Genomic DNA, 18,759 nt, shown 5'->3' with positions numbered 1-18,759 from the left:
CCCTTTATTTTGAAACTCATTCTACTGTAGTCTCATATAGTGGCCTATATCAGGATTTTTTTTTTTAAATACAAGGTGTCTCACAATCAAACAGGATTTTCCCAACATTTCTGAATGAGATATGCTTTAAAATAATATTTTGCCCCCTATTATCATCCTTTTAAAATGATGAACTCATTGATAGATACTCAGCTCTCGTACTGCAGACTGATGCATAAACTTGAAGTGAAATAAAGAGTTACTTTGAGGAGGTACATACAGGATGCAAGTTTTGCTTGCATTCATGTTGGAACTGTAAGAACAGCTTTACAATAAAGATTACCACTGAAATCAGTAGGAACATGGTGAAGGAGGTGGGAATAAACCTGCTGAATAGGGCATTGTTACTGCATAGTCATTGTTCATTTTAGCACCACATATTAATAAGGTATTTGTTGCTATCACTGCAGCAAAGAACTGGCTTTGTTTTCTACAAAAACATTTCAGGTGTTAAAAAGATACACTGCTTACATTGTAAACGTAAATTTTTGAGACTAGTGAGAAAGCAGGAGCCCACTGGCTTATAAAGCTGCTTAGTACATTGAATTTGATTAATTTTAAAAAGTGTGGGAAATGGCAATGGATAACAGAAGCCCCCTTATAGGAACAGGAAAAAAAAGTGTTTAATATGCTATTCCGATTAATTCCCTGGAGGATTAGGTAGAGGAGTGTAATTAAGGTTTCAGATCTTTATGGAATGTTCCATGTTGTTAAACAAACAGTAAAAATCATAGGTATTCCTATAATAAAACTTAAAGAGATTTCCCATGTTGAAATAAACTTAATGTACAGTATCATATGGGAGGCGAGTATCTTCATATTTGGTAGGTTTAATGGGATTCAGGGACTATGTTATGGCAGAGCTAGAGAAGCCAGGTTATGATCAGAATTTCACCTTCAACTCTTTGTTCGTAATAGATTTATTAAGTTAAAAATCTGTGCAACAGTTGGCTGCTGCAGTTATAGTTGTGGTAAACTATCTTAACTTTTCTTAGTGAAATGATGCAAGAAACACTTGAAGAGTCTTCTGTATACCATTGAGAGAAATATCTCCTTCATAAGTTTTTAAGGTAGTAAATATATGAGAGGGGTGGTTTGTTTTTTGTGCTGCTTCATTTATTTTTTTATATTACCACTATATACTGAAATAATGAATATCATGTTTGTAATGGCACTGAGATACAATTTGATAATGAATAGCAGCAAGTGGAATACTTGAAATTAAATTACAGAGGATGAAAGATACCAGTAGGCATCTGTCTCAAGACTTGAAATGAAAAAAAAAAAAAAATTAGAACAATTATTCAAAAACTGGATAAAGAATATAGTACTCAAGTACTATTTTAACTGCCTAGAAATCTGCTGGGTAAAACTTACTGTTAAACATGGATCATCAAAAATGCTCCTAAGTTACACAGATGAAAAATTTTATTACGTGAGAAAAAACTAAATATGAAGAAGTTTTAATGCTTTTATATTTTAGTAGACAGGAACAAAATGAAAGAGTAAATAATGATGTCAAAGATGTCCACAATGTTCTGCTGTTGTTTGTTGCTGTTTATGTATCTACAGCCAGGTGTACTGGGCTCGCCCCATGTCCATTGAAATGAAACAAACATTTCTGGGGTGTAGCTTGTTAAACTTTGTTTTGATTCATATTTAGAGATGAGATTAGTTGTAGCCTGAGCGTGTCCATTTTTTAATTCCTTTGACTGTGGAGGTTTTTAGACTTGTTCAGGAATGGATTGTCTACAATTAGTAAGTTGATTGCATTTTTCTTTCTGGTTAACATGTAAAGGTAAGAAAGAGCTCCAGGGCTGCCTTTTGGCACTCTACAGGCAGTCACACTGACAAAAAAAAAAATGAGTGATCCAGCAGTGGACATGGGTGTAGCACCCAATTGAATAAATGCAAGACATAAAAGGATAAAAAGACTGAAATACTCTGATCAAATCCTGTCCAAATCTTAATAAGGATTTCCCAACTTCTGCCTTGAAATAACAAACTATGTTTAATTATTGAAAAACAGTGCAAGGAGAATGGGACATGGCATGAATACGTGCTTTAACTAAGAGAGTGAGATCTGACCTAGAAAAATGTAGGATAATAAATCTGAGAGGGAAATAATCTAAAGCACAATTATTAAGTCAGACAAAGATACCTGGAAAGTGGAAATGTCAAAGCAGGCCTTGGGGTTTTAGTGGACAGCAAATGATATCTGCATGCTGCGATGCTAGAGGATTACAGAAAGGGAGGTTGTGACTTTGCTCTGTATGTGCAGTGCCGTCATTCCTTTGTCTATAGGGAGGTGATTTTTTTGCTGTACAGCAGTGATGAGATTGCAACTTGGATATAGTGATGTATGTTGACAAATTGAAGGGAATTCCAAGAACAGCAGCAAAAATCAGTAGGGGGCTGAACAGCCGGACTTGGTAGGAAACATAAAGTCATGCTCTCGGAGGATAAAGGGAAAAGATTGTTTCTCTTATCCCAATGTGACAAAGACTGGCATGATGGGATTATGTTAAACAAAATAAATTTTGAGCTGCAAAGCAGGAAGAAATTCCTGCTTACAGTGTGACCAAGAAATTGCTCATGCATATGGTCAACTATTTACACTGATAGAAGGAGATGTCAGCAGAAAAAGTTGAACAGAACCTAATTTGTTTCTGACATTTGTGCAGTTACCTCTTTTAAATTTAAATGAAATCAAATACAGTAACCTGTGTTTTCAAATTGTGCATTTTGTGCATCTGATGACCTGAGGTATCCTGCATGTATCTGGTTTGTTGCTGGTCGTATTAGACATATAATTATGGCTTTGCATGAAGTTGTTTTCTGAACTTCTCTGGAAAGTAAACATTAACATTAATACTTTGTGATTTTCTGCCGCCTTCTACTGATGTTTCAACACAGTGGTTTTTTATTTGATTTCAGCCTTTTAGCTGATGGGCTACATGTGTACGCCCTTCTGTTCAGCAGAGTAAGTTAATGTTTATCCAGCCGTTGTACAGGGTTTTTCACTGGTACTATTTTGTATTGTTGATATTGTAGTGGTGATAGTCTTCAAAGAGAAAGTGTTTTCATGTGCAAAATGCTTTGTAAATACCAGAACTCATAGTGCAGGCCAAGCTGAGTGGGACTTCGAGAAACTTGGTCTAGTTGAAGGTGGCAGGAGAGGGGTTGGAATTGGGTGATCTTTATGGTCCCTTCCAACCCAAGCTATTCTAGGACCTCATGGTTTCCTAACAACCATCAAGAGCAGGGTAGAAATTGCTGATTTAAAGTGCTTTCCTGTGTGAGCCTTTCAGACACCAAAATTTTGTAAATACACAATTAGAAAAATATTCAACATGCCTAAGCTGAACATCGCAAGATGGTGGCATTTACTGAACAAAAATGCACCAATGTTTAAAATTGGAAGGAAGCAGTGAGCTATTTGCATTGAAAAGAAATTACAATCTCTCTGTCACTTGCACTGAGCTCAAATGCCTTTCTGATGTGTTATGTATTTTGGATTGTGTAGGCATGTATAGCATAGAGTACTTAAAGACTACTTGCTAAGAGGTTTTACTAAAAAAAATGATTTAGTCAATTAATAGCAGATTTCAAACCACTAAGTCACTTTTAAACCTTTTGAGTAGGAGACTTCATCAGATGCTCCATAGAAGAGGGGACATTGCAGTGGCAGGGGTATGGATTAGTAAGTATTTTCTAGCCATAATTTAAATTATCTTGTGATGAGACTTTTTCACCACATTCCATTCATATTGGACTCCCTACACCACTAGAGTGTATGGCAAATAATAGAGGAATCTTGTTTCTTTTGTTGTTTAGCTCTGAAAAATTAATGGTGATTAACTTAAAATTAGTTGACAGGAAATAGAATCTTAATGCTGTTAGAACTTTAAACTATGGAATATTCATTCGCTTTTTTATCTCATAATCTGTTAATCTGCTTTAATATTTATGGATAATGATAGTTATTATTTTCTCATTATTTTTACTGCCTCCTTCCTTCCCTTTGTCAGCCGAATCAGTTTCTTTAAGAATAAATAAACTCATTTCTGTAGGCATTTTTGAAGTGTGTATTTGAGAGGATCATCAGGTGAATGTCTGCCACATCATAAATTTTAGGTGTAAGCATCTCAGGAATTTCTTTACCCCACTACTATATGTAGGGCTGGAATCAGAACTGCTCTGGAAGGGAAGGAGGCAAGGGACAAGGATGTGCTCCACAGTTCCTCTTGCAGTCACACAAGCAGTAACTAGGGTGCACTGGGCAATGCCCTGAAATGCTTGCCAGCCTCCTACACCTTACAGTAAATCTGCTCCTTTACAAAGAGGTCCCATGGTTAAAGGACTTTGATGCACAGGATCCTGGCATAAGCTGAGTTGGAAGGGGCCCACAGGGATCACTGAGTCCAGCTCCTGACCCTGCACAGCACCATTCCCAAGAGTCGCACACATTCCATACAGCATCATGCAAACACTTATTGAACTCTGTGAGGCTGGTGCTGTCACCACTTCCCTGGGGGGCCTGTGACAGTGCCCAGCCACCCTCTGGGTGAAGAACCTGTATCTTCTGTCCAACCTACACCTCTGCTGACAGAGCTTCAAGCCATTCTGTTGGGTCCTGTCACTGGTCACACAGGGAAGAGATCAGTGTTTGTCCCTCTTCCCTTCACAAGAAAGTTACAGACTGCAATGATTTAAATTCAAGTTCTGGCAGTCTTCATGTAAATCTGATCTGTACTTTCCAGTGTACTGTCATTATTTACCTGAGGAGTTACTGTAAAAAGGTGTTTCTGAAATTCATTAGCTTATATTTTAACTGAAAATCTTTTACTTATTCTAAGAGAGGGAACAAGAGGCTGTGCACAGAGTGTGCAAAGGGGTTCTGCGGCCAAGATGACTAGGACAAATTTAGTGGACCTCTTTCATTAGCTGTGAAGGTTATATCCCATTGACTTCTGTGGCACTGCACCAATGTAATTTAAAGCACAATTTGTTCCAGTAAAGTTGGATTTCATCTCCTGTTGCAGTCGTTCTAGCTTCTAAGCTACTTAGTAGTGTGAAGAAGTGTCAAAGTTTTGCTGGTGTGATTGGTTGTTGTTTAAGATTCTTTGTACATTTACTTTCTGGTTCATAAATGACTATTCAAGGAAGGCAGCATAGGAAAGGTTCTTTGATTTCATTCGATTATGGCTTGATTCCATGCCATGGTAATTCCTAAAGAAATGTTCTCACACATTCTACATGTCTCAAAATATTTAACTTAAAAATATTTCCTCCATTTTGCAGTTTGAAAGGTATTTTACTCTCAGTGATCTTGGAAGTCTTTTTTCACCTAAATGATTCCATGAATCTACATCTAGGCTCCCTCTGGGTTCTGGTTAGACTTAACTCCAGAGTTAGGTTTCACATATAAGACAAACATATTCATGTGGAATACAGGAGAAATAATAGCTTTTCATAGATTTGGCCCAGTTAACTGTAGCTAAACTACAGTTTGTTTAACATAAATGAGAAGATAGTTCTTTCACCAGAAAAGGCCAGTTTATGCAGTTCTGGATGAGTTCTGGTAAGAGGAAGGGCATTTTGATGCTCTGGTTTCCTGTCTCCCAGGGCATATCTCTGCCCCATGTCTCTTTACTGTAAAATTGTAGAAATGCTGGCACTTTGTATACTCATAGTCAAATGCCATGAGACTTCCTAACATTAACTGAAAACCTAATTAATATTTTTTTAATGGTACAGGAATTCATCTGAATTTCACTGCTTTAAGTCTTTATACTTTAAGTCTTGACACACACCAAATAGCCTTAAACAAATCTAGTAACTGTGAGTTCAAAACACTTTGTTGTCATCCAGTGCCAGAAAAGCAGTGCTGCCTGTTATATTTAGATGCAGACAGATTGAACTCTTGTAGCTGAACCAGTACCATGTGGTTTGGTCCCCTAGTTGAAGAGGTAGACCAGCTCCTGTTTTTGTTGTTGTCATTGCAACATTAACCTCCAGGAGGTTTTGTTTTATTGCTGGCCTATTCCCCAGATGACTGTTTTCAAGTGGAAGGGGAGGTAAATCTTACAAGAAGGCAATAATTCATAGAGAAAATGACAGCAATAATGAAATGCTGCAGTGGTGGAAAGATTTCCCCAGCAGAAATGTGCAGCCTGGCTCACCTGCTGGAAGTTCATTGTCTTCAGTGTGTGTCCTCCAGACATGACTTTGGCCCAGTGCATTTTTTTAAGCATGAGAACACTTTGCTATTTCAAAGCTCTCATTTATTTGTAACATTGACCTGAATCTAAACAGTTGTTATGTGAATCAAATTGTAATATCTAATGACCCACGTGCTGTAATATGAACATGCTGCCTGGGGAATTGCACTGTGTCTTGCTGGTTTGCATGGGTTGGTCTTCTGGCAAAGTCACAGGAAAATGAGAAGAACATTTCCATAACAAGGACCAAGGACTTAAGTAAACTTGGTTTTCCCTGTCAGGTCATTCACTCTAAGGAAATAGGTAGAGGGTAATAATTCTTCCATGAAACCAGGTAACAACCTTTTAATAAGCATCATTAAGTCTTTAGGTTGAAATGAGAGGCTATCCACCCTTTTATCCCATATTATATTGCCCAAATTCCTCTTTGCCATCCTCACTGTGGTTAGATGAAAGCCCCCTGTTTTCATATCGATCACTAAAAGCACTTTCCCCTTGTACCATTTCACTGCATCACTTCTAAATGCGGTTCATCTGATCTCTTTTACTTTTTTTTTACTTTTTTTTTTTACTTTTTTTACTTTTACTGCTGCTCTTTCAGGGCTACAAAAACTGTATTTTCAGACAGGTCTTGGAACCAAATGATCATATTTCTTACCTCATTCCAAGGGATAACATTAGGATCTTTGTTTAGGTGGGATTCAGAATAAAAATAAAGCTCTTTTTGCTTTCCCATGCATGCCCACACACGTGCACATCCATGTGTATATACACCACTCTTTCTCCACAAGGGTTATTTGAACCCAGAACAGTAGACATCTGTGTATATTTGTGCTTCTTTCTTTCAGTAACACACTTTCCAAATGCTAGCTGCTGAGGGAGTGTAACTGCGCTGAAATGTTAACCCATGTACAACCTAAACTCTGCAGGGCTGGGGGTTGAATGATTCTTGTAATTATTCTTTCTCACTGGCAAAGAAATGTTTCTCTTTGACTAGGAAATTAGTCAGGCAATGAAGTTTTTGGCTTAGGAGTTATGAAGAATTTACTTGTAAACAACTCTAAGCTTATGTTGCACTGTTTGCCTTCAGTAACTTGCATGTGGCTGTAGATCTTCTTTCCACATGCAGTTTCTGTATGCATGGAATTTTACAAGCCTGGGACTCTTAGTGGAACACTTCCACGTCTGTTTTTTCTTCTCTTTTATCCCTGCCACACCAGCACAAAATGTCCATATTCTAGCTTGAAGGAAAACTATCTGCAGTGATAAGAACCAGCCTCACATGCCAGATAGACTGGAAAATCAGGCTAACATTTTAGGGACTTTTCCTGCACTAAAGTGAAATGACAGGTGTAGACCCACATAACAGGCTGGATTTTATGAATGCACATCAGCACAGTATCTGCTGTGTTCAAAATATCCATCAGTGTTCAAAGCAGTCTGCAAGCTGCAAAGTAAAAAAAAAAACTAAAACGTAAAGAAACCAAACCAAATACACAGAAAATTTGGGTTTTTTTAATAATGTGACCTTTGCATAGTCTGAATCTGGCCAGTCATAAGCAGTGATTTCCCCCACTTTGTTTACATTAATATTCCCTGTTTTAGTGTTCCCCAGCTTCATTTTATGGTGACACAGGCAGCACTTTCTCTGCTCTTTTGCTTGGGAGCAAGCAAATTTTAATATTTGTCTGTTACCTTGGATTACATTGTCAGTAAATGAGAACACTAACTCCTGGCAAGTCTTCACCCTCCTTTCCCTTCCATTGTCTTCCCATAAGATTTAATTGATTGGTTTCATCATATTCAGCTTAACCTTATGCAAGAACATGAAACAGCATATGGTTTTCATCCCAGAAAGATAATTAACCCCCAGGTGATTTCAGTCAAGTGGCAAGAAAAAAAAATATAGTGAAGTTGTTTTTGAAAGGGACAAGAGAAGGAGGAAACAGGAAAATTATTAAAAAATTTTAAAATTATTAAAAATTATTAAAAATTAAAGCTCTGAAAGCTTTTTGAACTTTGAGCCCTGAAATCTCAGTTTTAGTGAACACACTCAATCCACTCATTATGAGAAGACTGAAGCATGTTCAGGGTCCCCTGATCATGAAATTGATTCCCTAGGGCATCAATGTGCACACTGGTCCCTACATCAGCTAGCCAGTTGCTTATTCAGCAAAGAACTCTTACTCTTGTTGGCAGATCACAGAAGCACCACCTCTCCCAATCAGTGTTAGGATTTATAGAGTTAGTATTGTTCCTGTCTTCCCTTCGTTCCCTTAGGGAGACTAACTCCATGGTATTCCACTGGACCTTCACTACAAATTGTTTTAGTTGGTCTCCTCTTCCCATTGGCAAGTTATAAACTAGTTTTTATGTTTGTTCTGTCTATTTTATGCTTTTCTTTCTGCGACATCGCATCTGTGCTACACTGGCTGATGTATGATAGGAGAAGGGCTGTTACATTTGTACATCAAATTCTGTATCTGTAGTTTGCCCTACACAGTCAGAAAATATTTGTAGGCTTTACATCTGATAAAGGTCATCTTCTGAAATGCAGAGGTGCAGAAGAATGTTCTTGTGTCTGAAGACGGATTAGCTGCAATGATCTTTGCTATGGTTCATTTCTTTTGTAGAATGAAGAAGCTCCACACATTTGGGACAGGTTTACCGTTGCTTAACAAGAACTGTGAATCATGTCAGTGCATTGTAGCTACAGCATGGGAAATTTTTGAGCAGGAGTTGAGGTACTTGAAAAATTTCAGGGGAGTTAAGAAATAAATTAATAGTGAGAAGCAGGTACCTAAATGCTTCCTCCTTAGTCTGCCACCAACTTCAGAAAGGAAAGATGCAGAAAACCCCCACATTTTTCTTTAAAAAGTTTAAATGGGAGACAGAGCTCCAGGTGTGTCACTTGCCTGCTAAGGGTAGGATGACATGAAATATGAAGCTGTCAAGCAGAGAGCAGAACTGATCCAAATCTGACAAGTCTAACATATTGAGCTCAATAGTTTTGACTCCCTCCTCTCCAGTCCCATCAGCCATCAGGCTTACAACTCAAGTGTTTATGCAGCACTGGACCATCAGCAGTCACCCCTCTCCCATGAAATGGTCCCCCCAAATGCTGTGGAATGGCAGATGTTTAGTCCTGGAGACCCACACTGAAATGAGACTTGCTTGGTAGCACATCTCTTTCAGGCACTACTTAATTCAAAATCTTACATTCTCATTACTCCTACCTACTCTCACTGGCTTTCCTGCTGGAAGGGACAATTCTTCCTGCTGGAGGCCTGGGAGGGACAATTTTTATAAGTCATTCCTTCAGCTACCAAAAAGTCACAAAAAAAAAGTGGTATATTCTGTCCTACACCAGGTGATTGCTCTTACATCTCTTTGTAATAGCATTCCACACTCATTTGCTAGATTTATTTCCATCTTGGAGACTGAACACGTTTGAATGAGTGAGTCCTGGCAAACATTTCAAGCACCTGCCTTACTTCTGGCTGAATGCTGAGCATTCATACGGTTGAGCTGTTGCATGGTGTCTTTCAGGCTCTGAAATCTTGGATCTGTTGAGATGGTTCTCCTGCAGCTCCATGGGATGCTCCTTTTGTCACCAACCATCTGCCAGTTCCTTTGGCTATGCAGGTATAAAGTGTGCATGCCAGCGTGACTGGTGTCAGCACTGAAAATTCCCCAGTACTGTGTGCAAACAGAAGGCTCTGTTCCAAGTGTGAGGAAATACTGTATCATTCTGAGGAAAACTCACCATGCCCCTTGGGGGAGAAAGAAAAAAATTATTCTCCTTTTTGTCAAGATCAAAAGGGGATAGAAGGATGGGGAAAATGTCATTTATAGTAGGATGAACACATAATTAGCTAACAAGCTACATGGAGAGGGCTGTTGATAGCATCAAAATCTATGTATATCAAGTGCAGGCAAGGTAGCAACATGTGACCACAAGGTAGAAATTGTGTTGGCAAGATGGACTTGACCCAGAAAATCCTCTTTGAGTTCCATGACCTATTGCGTTATTACTTTTGAGCTCTTCTTCAATGAAATGGGTCACAGAACCATTTATTAGCAACTCAAGAAGTAGGTGAAAGCCAATTTTGAAAGAAACACTTTGTTTCTACTAGTTTTAACATGCGGTCAGTATTCCAGTAAAATTATCTGTGTTTTACTTTCTCCATTCTCATACAGAGTTATTAGAGTGTATCACTACTTTTGTACTATCCATGCTGATGATGATGACGCACAAACAGTGTGCCTGGAATCATACTAAATATTTGCATGGCAGCTGTGCCAAATAGGGTCAAATCGTTTTACAGAAGAGTTCACTTAACTGCAGGGGAATTCTGGATGTACCATACCAAACGGTGGCCACAGGTTACTTCATGTTGTCACCTGCATGCAAGACAATTGGCATGAGGGTCTCCTAGGGTTTATTCATCTTTGCGTGGTTAAACAGCTGGAAGCAGTAGCCAGTTACAAGTATTTTGGCTTTTGTGTGAGTACATGGAAGGGCCATGCACTCAGTACAGAACAGAATCTGAGGAATTCACTACTGTGGCTTCGTCTCATGGACTCAGAACTACAGAATATCACAGAGGCTTGAAGGGAGCTTGGAGATCATCCAGTCCAACACACGCTCCTCAAAGCAGTGTCAGCCACAAGAGCCCACGGATGTGTCCACTCACGTTTTGAGTGTTGCCAAGGATGGAGTCTCTGCAGCCTTTCTAGAATAAAGTGTTCCAGTGTTCAAGCACTCTGCCCCAGTCCAGAAGCTTTACAGGACTAATGTGTTTTCGTTTCTCTGTTGTTGATTCTCTAATACAGAAGACACATCTGCGTAGAATAATAATGTTTAGTCAGTAGACCAGAAAGCTCTCTTTGCCAGCCTACAGGTTACCAAGCCTGAGTCAGGGAAGTGTTCATAAATAATTGAGTTTTGTCAGATGAAGCAGTGTGACTCTTGGCCTCAGTATTATTTATCTTATTTAATAAAGGGTGTTCTGGGGAAACATTCAGAATCAAGAAGAGTTTTGTTAATGCTGCAGGACGGTACTGGTATCATAGCCAATTAATGTGCCTGTTCCTACTGATGATAAGTGGATCTGTTGCCTGTTCATCTGGCATTGAGCCTTGAGCCTTACATAATCATTTTTGGCTATACCCAAGGGTTTTGATAGTTAATGTTGCAGCTTTTACAGGTCATCAGAATTTTTCAAGAAAGATAGATTTGGTAAATAGTAGTCTGCAGTAGTCTGGAAGTGGAAACAAAACAATATTCAGAGCATAAGGTCTGTAAAATGGGCCAAAATTCGTCTGAGGAAGAATCTTTTCAATTCTATTTCAAAATTTAGGGATAGGAAGAAAGAAATGTGTGACAAAAGAAAAATGCATCAAAGCAGCTCTGGTGAATCCAGGCTGGCTTAGCCTTCATGGGTTAATGGATAATTTGAAACTGCTGTTTTCAGTGGCTCTGAAATTGCAGGAAGTGGTTTGAGGCCAAGAGGGAGTAATGACTCCAGGAGACATAGTTTCTAGGGAGGAACTGAGGTCCTGCAATTCTGCTTTGGAGGAAACACAAGCCACAGAATGAAATTCCTTGTAGTTTCAAGGTTAGCAGAGAAGCTGATGGCTGGAAGAGAGAAATCTGAGGAGGGAAGCAGAAAATACGAAATTATCTCTGTGTGTCTATGTATGTGCAGTGTTGTGCCACATTGCCAAGCCTTTTGTCCTTTAGCCAAGAATCTGAGCTGAAAACTCTTTTTGTAAAGTCCTTCCAAAATGCACCACAGCTCTCCAATTCCAAGTATTCATGTTAGTTCAACATGGAAATGTTGGGATATGGGTTCTGAAATGTTTTAATGATTACTGTCCTCAGATAGATAATGGACAGGCAGAAAATAGAGGGAGGCAGGGAGAGAGGGAAGGAGAAAGAAGCTCTGCTCATTTTACATTTCTCCAGATAAGAAGACAGTGATGGCCATGCACAACTTGCACCACTCTCTTTGCTACTTCTGATGGTTTTCTGTCAAAAGACTTACATCTAAGAATCATGGACAAAGAGAAAAGCACATCTTTACAGATTGATCCCACCAAAGCGGCAGAGGCACAAGAGTTAGCTCAGTCTAAATTTAATCTGCCAGTTTCCCTGGAGTCAGTGGAGAGAGGCACCTTCACAGGGCAATTCAGAGAAGGAATCTGACTGCAAGGGCAGCATTAACCTTTATGACTGTTCTGCTTTTGCCAAGAGTCAATGGGATCAATTCATAGCTGAGTGGAGAAGACTTATACCGGCTAAGAAGCAGTCCCAGTATCAATAAAACCACCACAGTGTGTTCTCTGTATCACAGAACTGCCATATGTCTCCACTTATGGGGATTGGGTATGGGGCTGTGGAGGGAATTGCTTTTCTGGGCAGGTTATTGTAACAAAAAGCGAACCGCTCTGCAGCCATTAATCTCCCTAAAGCCCATAGTCTCAGTCCTCCTGTGCTGCACTCAGTGCTGTGCTTCATTATGGAGTCTTTAAACACCTCAGCTAAAGAGAGAGAAAGTAATTTAAAAAGAAAACACAGCTTTGGCTCCTTTAGTTGGATTTTTTGAGAAGTAAGGTTTCTCTTGGGTTAAACTTCTTAGACTTTTCTAATTTTGTTTATATTGTATTACAAAGGCCAAGTTCTATTGAGTAGACCCAAAAAGAATGCCCAATATTAGAATATGTAATAAATCAAGATAAACTAAGGTATGTAAAATTGTGAGTTTTAAGTATTAGAGCATTTTGTTATTTTTATTTTTCCTATTTCCAATTTAGTAATAAAATTGGATGGTCATGCTTTTATTTTTAATAATAATCGTACAGTACTTTAGGAACTGCAGCTTCAACAAGAAAACATAAATGAATGCTTATGGTATAAAACCTGCTTTTATTTAATACCTCGGAGGTTTGGTGAAGGGTTGTTTGGGCCTTTTTTATCATCCAGAGGTATCCAATAACAATTTTCTTTATTTTAATTATGTCTGGAATATACTGCTCATTGTAAACAAAACACATAGTTATATAATGTGCATATTTTAGCTCAGGGATTTGAAGCAGTCTACTGGGCTAGGACACAAGCTCTATATTTCCATTTATTTTCTCATTGAATTTTTTCAGGACTTCTGAGATACCTTTGAATAATCTCAACTTTCTGTTGTGACTTTTTCTTTTCCTTATCAAAATAAAATTATAAATACATTTGTGGAGCTCTTGGTGGAGTAAAGAGTTACTGTTTCTGATAGTTGCTTCACTGCTGTAAATCAATATACTGCTACTTACATCAGCCAGGCTACTATTTACCCCGGCTTGAACGTCTTCTCCTTCAGTTCCAATATTAACTCAGTTAAAAATAGTAGTTTTATATTTAAACCTCTGCTTCCTGAAGTGACAGTAGGTGGGCCAACTTGTAACATGATCAACATTTATAGCATTATCTCTACTGGAATTTATGCCAGCTCCTAGCAAGCAAAACATAGTGACTTTCTGGAATCCCACTGCTTTAATTTTTACAAAAAAGCAATATTAATTAAAGAATGAAAAATATGAGCTCTGATATAGCATGCATACATGTGCATAAGTAGCATACTACACAAAAATTTTGGTATCTTGTTATACAACTCATTCCCTGAAAATACCTGTGGAAAGGGGTGATTTGCTGGGCTTGTGTATGGGGAGTAGCAGTAGTGAGATGGGGGGATCACAGAGTCCTGTTGTCAGTGTATAACTTGTGATTTAGTACAAAGTTTAATTTTACAATAAACTTAGAGATATTTGAGGTGCCCCAAGCTGTTTTAGATGCCCAAGCTTGTTTAAGAGACTGGCAGAGAAGATGCAGGATTTGCAAGAAACCCATGTCTTTCTGGACAGCAGCTGAAGGACAGTCAGAAAAACGAGGGCATCTCTAGTTGCACTGGACAGTTTTATGTGGACAGCTGAGCTGGGCTGCATCTTGCATCTGCAGTCACAACTTTTCAAGCTATTTTTTGATAACACTGAGGGGCATGCTAATTATGACCTATCAGAAACTGTTGGCCCTTAGCAAGATCATATACTGGCTCATTTTCTCTGCTGTGCCACGCATTATATTAGTGAATGTTGTCACTAAACAGAGTGACATTACCCAGTGTGTCTCATGGTAAATATAGATTCAAGTGCCTCTAAAACTGAGTTGTCTTCAAGTCCCCATTAAATATAGAGCTGCTAAAAAAAGTGCCCAGGACATTACTGAGTGAAGGTGTCTGAGCAATATGCAGTAAGGGACTAAGATGGTAATTTTGATGATGTGTGTTAAAACAGTTGGACTCATCCAGGTGTCAGACATAGAAGTGTCTCTCCTAAATTTCTTTCAAAAAAGCAATATAATCTGCAAAAACCTACAGCATTTTAGTGCTATTAAAAAAAAAAAAAAAAAAAAAACAAAATATGCTTTCTTACCAGCATTAAGCATAAAATACAGACAGAAAAGGAAGAAAAAATGCAGTTAGACAGTTTGTCCCACAAAAAACATACTGCCTTTTTCTTCATGCTTAAACATGTGTGCATGCTAACTTAGGTCCAGTTTCATTCCATTCAGCTTGGAGCACCTTACATTTGATATACTCCTTATCCAGCCTTTGAGACCACATCTAATGTGTGAAGCCACCAATGGATAGTGGCATGGTGTGCATATCTTGGGCAGGAAGAAGCCTGGAACGTTATAATTATTCCTGGGGAAATCAAAGCATGGGGAGGCAGCATGGACATGGCTAGCCAGTAGATATGGAGGTAGATACCCATTTATCCATATCAGTACAGACATTAGAGAAAGGTACCAGTTACTGTCTGATGTGATACCCTGGCTTCTGATGGAGGTACTCTGGCAGATAGAGGGAATCTGGGTCTTAGAATCCTGACAGCTGCCATGCAAACAACCTTTACAAATCCATGCCAGTCTTGTCTGACACTCAAACCTGGCTCCTTTTCTGTAGTGAGGATGGCTGGACCATTGCAGTGGCGCACTGATTTTTGTGGATGGTGATCACAAAAAGGGAATTGAGAAGAGACCACCCGAGTTATTGTGACACATGACTTCAGTGCTTTCTATTCTTAGACAGATGAGGATCTGAAATATGTAAGTACACTATCATTGTTTTTTAGATTTATTTGTAAAGATGAGTCAAAGAAGTACAACTCTTAATCTATCATGGGTGTGGTATTAGACATTTATAATTTTCTTTTGATGTGTGTTTATATTTGAGTTGATAAATCAAGATTGTTCTCATGATATTTTAAGCAGTGCTGTTTGTCTCCGTCCTTGTTTTTTTTTAAAGAAATGAAAAGAGCAAAACCCATGAAATTATATTTGCAGTGTCATTTAAATTTATTGTCTAATAAATAGTGATCACTTGGAAAATCCATTTTTTTGCTGTGTTGTTAAGAAGAGGTTTAACCAAAGTGATTGAATCAAGATGAGAAATGATCCCGGGTTCCTGAAGTTGAATAAATGATACTGTCAGTGTTAATATGCTGGTCTGGAAGTCCATTTGAAGTATCAGAAATAACCTAAATATAATTTCATGGCAGCTTATATACTACTTAGTATAATTTATTCCTTACCACAGAACCTCCGTTCCCTGTGCTTTACCAGCATTTCCAATTCACCAAATACCTACCAACACTCATCTATTTACTCCTGCACACTCCCAGTTCAAGTAAAGATAGCACTTTTTTTTTCCACCAAATAAATTCTATATTGAAGTACAACTTTATCTTGACTCCCAACACGTTTCTTGAATGAGAGCAACCAAAATATCACATGGATATACTATTTCTGATTCATCTAATGGTGTTGCATAAGGTGCCTTTTAGATCTCTATTATCTCTCATAAAAAATGTTTGTGTGCAACAGTTAATAAGTAGAACTTGTCAGCTGCAGAATGCTGTACCTCAGGTTTACAAATGAGTGTCCATCCCAAAACATTTCAGAGAGAACGAAAGAAATTTGAATTGTTCCTACATGCACCAAGACTTCAATGAGCCATAAAGACTTAGAAACCCAACTGGGTTTATTTCTACAACTTGAAGCCACGAAAAACTGTACTTTAAACTACAGAAACCAGTTAACAAGATTTGTAATGTACTTGTAAGAACAAGGCTGAGTCCTATGACACTTCTGGTTTTGAAATTCATCGCAGGAGAATTTTTACTCAGATAGGGTTCAGAGTGTAGCTTTATGTCTCAAGAATGTACTGATTCTCCTTTGGTTTTAAGCAATAAGCATAAGCTTATAAATGTTTTCTTCCCCCAGTCCAGGTTATAAAACATATTTCAGATTATTGTGTTTGTATTGTAATGAGACTACCCTGAATTCTTGCAGCTTCGGGCAAGTTTTTAAACATACATATTGTACCAATGACAGGCAGATTGTTCTTGAAAGGTCTGAATTAAAATAAGTGTATTTAAAAGAATATTTTGATTTCTGACTGTAGTCAATTGGTAGAAATTGGTGTAACAATAGTGCCGTGATATCAAAACCCTTGTTCATGTGGAGGTTCCCAGAGGTATTGCAAGAAAAGGAACCATAGCCTAGGCATCTTCACTGCACTAGAGGGAGAAAACAAGGCTTTTCAGGACAAATAAAAAGTTGTGAGGCAATAGTAGAGCTCTGGCATTTCGTTTCAAAAAAGAAAATAAATAAAAAGCTTCTGAGTGGAAAAATGAAACTGTTGGACGTTTTTGCAGCTGTGCAGATATGTAAAGGATGCTGATGCTGCCTTGAAGTATTTGCATAACTGTAGATAAAACTTTTGTATCATAATTTGTTCAGCAACTATCAAAATATCTCATTCCTGAAAGAAAATGCCCTCTTCATAAGTATCAGGACTTTCTTAAAGGAAGAAAAAAACCACTTGATTGCCAGAAATTGTACATTTTAAGAGACCTATCAACCTAACCCAGACTTTTTGACAGCTATGGAAACCAGCCAAAATTGTATTAAAAAGTGGTATTGTGCTAGGGGTAACTATGCCCTGTCAGATGTATTGCATATACCCTGCTGTGCGCATGGATATTTATGGATATGCCTATACAACGTCAAATCAAGGGGAAAAAAACAACTTACAGGAAGGTGAGCTAATATCTGGTTGTTCATGGCTAAAAGATACAGCATGAATGCATTGGCCTGGCAAATGAAAGTGAAGGACATAAATGAAAGCGTATTCCCATAGTAACTTAGTGGTTCAAGGACATTTATCAGTACTACATATCTGCTGGAAAAGAGTGGGTGGGGGATTCATTCATCTTAGTTCCCTGTGGTTGGTATCTGCTTGGAAATCTCATCCATTGCTACCTGTGTGGGAAACCCAGACTGCTGGGGACAGTTTGAGTTATTTGAACCATGCATCTCTCCACATGTCACCAGGAAGGGAATTTACATTTGAAATTGGAATTGGTTTATAACCTTGCAGAAGTGCACAGGAGTAATACAGGGATATTATCAGTATGTCTGGCCAGTTTTGGGTTCCTGTAGAAATGTTGCCACATAAGGATCTCCTGAGGTACTCAGATATCAGTGTGATTAGCCTGGCAGACAGACCTTTGTATTGGGGAAGCAAGGTCAATGCTCCTGGGACAGCAGGAGACATAAAGATTCAATAATAATACCTTATTATTCTATCAAATGATATTTGCAGAGCGCTTCAAAATCATTGTGTGAAGGACAAAGAATGCTGTATATATAGAGGAGTAAAGGCTGACATTTCCACGGTGCATGTAATTAACAGAATTCCATGCAAGTTTGGGCTTTGGAAGAAAAATAATCTTTGGCTGCACGCTGTGCTTGTAGGGCTTCCATAACAGACACACAGGGAGCCACTGTAAGGCATCTACAGAATCAAGGCTATTGCTTTGCTGGTGCCATGTCCTCAAAGACCCTGAGGTTCAAAGACCTGTTTCTACAAGGTAGGGGGTTCATGGGGGTTCATGGAAGCATACAGTACTTGATAATTTTTGGTTTTATTGCTTCTCAAAGCACCTCTTCACCTAGCTGAATTCTGGTAGAAGCTAGACTATGTCTAGGTAGGAGTATCTTCCCTGAGCCAGTTTATGGGAGATGTTGTGATTCCTCTTGTTAAAGGATGGTCAGTTAATTAGCATGGTTTTTCTTGGTTTCTGCCATGAAATTCACTTTTTTTCTGATGCTTCTGACAGTCCTTCAAGTTACCCAGACTGCAGATTAACGCACTACAAAATAAAGCACTTGTTGCTCCATGTCAGGGTTCATCTCTGTTATGCAAAAGGGACACAGGAGATGATCTCAGATAGTTACCTGACCGTGCCCAGACCATGTTATTTCACACATTGTACCCCTCTTGGTTTGTTCTCTCTGTTATCACACTGCAGTTTTGAGTCCTGCTCAGCAGTCAGAAGTTAAAGGCAGTGGTGTGGCCAGTGTGGAGAACACAGGGCTGAGCTG

This window comes from Ammospiza caudacuta, chromosome 2, assembly GCF_027887145.1.
Source record: "Ammospiza caudacuta isolate bAmmCau1 chromosome 2, bAmmCau1.pri, whole genome shotgun sequence".
NCBI classification, from domain to species: domain Eukaryota; kingdom Metazoa; phylum Chordata; class Aves; order Passeriformes; family Passerellidae; genus Ammospiza; species Ammospiza caudacuta.
This window is presented reverse-complemented; position numbering follows the sequence as displayed.